Source organism: Charadrius vociferus, unplaced genomic scaffold (genome assembly GCF_000708025.1).
Source record: "Charadrius vociferus isolate BGI_N301 unplaced genomic scaffold, ASM70802v2 scaffold70, whole genome shotgun sequence".
Taxonomy (NCBI): Eukaryota; Metazoa; Chordata; class Aves; order Charadriiformes; family Charadriidae; genus Charadrius; species Charadrius vociferus.
The window spans coordinates 2534454-2535910 of NW_009646851.1; the positions used below are offsets into that span (position 1 = coordinate 2534454).

At 36.5% G+C, this 1457-nt stretch overlaps 1 protein-coding gene across 1 annotated transcript in view; it reads left to right on the forward strand.

Annotated features, from left to right (window-relative positions):
- NDUFS4 (NADH dehydrogenase (ubiquinone) Fe-S protein 4, 18kDa (NADH-coenzyme Q reductase)) overlaps positions 1-1457 on the forward strand; it is a 54450-nt gene that overhangs the window by 255 nt on the left and 52738 nt on the right. The gene's annotated exons all lie outside the window — the stretch shown is intronic.

Sequence of the window (1457 nt, forward strand, 5' to 3'; positions counted from 1 at the left end):
GGGGTGGGGGGTGAGGGGGGGAGAAATTAAATCCAGACAGCTCCAACTGCACTTTAAATTTCATATGCAATCAAACAGACTTTGAGAATATTGTCAGCTTCCTTACCAACCTGGCTGCCATATAGAGAATGTAAATAAATACTAAAATCCCAAAACATCATGTTCTTATGCTAACTCATCTTTTAATGCAGAAATTGACATTTGGGACAAGTTTTCCCATTAAATTTATCCTGACACCTAAGGCATGGTAAGGTTTGCAAAAGACTATGTAAGAGGAATAGTCTTTGTCCCACTGCAAATACTCAAAAAATCTGCAAGCATAACCGCAGCCGATATTTAATCATCAGAAGAAATTATTTTGGACAGAATGGAGTCCAAAGAGTCACTACTTACAGAGTAAGCTCTTACAAAAAGAAAATTTTCAAACTAAAAATTTCAAACTACAAGTTAGTATTTTAAAAACTAAGTTACAGTCCTACAAAAGTCAATTAACGTGTATTACTTAGTACATGTTAAGCTGGAATGCTTACATGTCTGAAGGGTCAGAATCTGAGAGTTATCGAACACTGAAATCATAGCTTCTGTATGTAAAAGCAATACAACCAACAAACAAAATGGAACTGGGAATACATGCTGCTATAGCCAGTACAGTCAGTTTGCTTGTATGTTGTACCCCTTTCCTACCAGTTCTTTGCTGTCGAGATCTTTGAGACTGATGCTATTGTTTCCTAAATAGTTCCTCTATGCCACCCAGAAGAAAACAAACCAATTCAAAGCAACAATACATTAAGGAGTAGCTCTAGAATTCTGCTTGTCACTGCTAACTGTGGTTTATTCAAGACTGTGAAATTTGTACCAGAATTTATTTGCTTGGGTATGGAGCAGAGCTGTGCAACCTCAGTCTTGCACAAAAAAAGTAAAAGGTTATATTTTCCTCTCCAATTCTCACAACGTGTGCAGCTCACATATGCAAACAGAAAATGTGATTCTAACTCTGCATAGTTAAGCTAATAAGCTTTCTCATAGAGTGAGACAATAGGAACTGTGAGCATACTGTACAGCACAATAAGTGCTGGCACATGAACTGTTTCAGTCTTGAGGGACAGCGTTTCACAGTATATCAGTGACAGAAGACCAGCTTGCAGCCAGAATTATGAATGAAAAGTTTAAGTCTTCATGAAAGTATGGACTTAGAATGATTCTTCTGCAGTCACCTCAAAAACTGAGGCATTGAATTATTTTGGGGAATACAGCATTTAACACTTCATCTTCTAAGACTCTTACACACACAAATTCATTAGTTTAACCTAAGACATGATGATTTACAAAGGTGTTGGATTATATGTGTGAATACATTTATGCAAATTTAATCAAATCAGATAAAACAGTATACATTCAACTTAAACCCATGTAGGAGTATCTTACAGGTCTACCTCTAAACCTGGAGAAATAGTGGG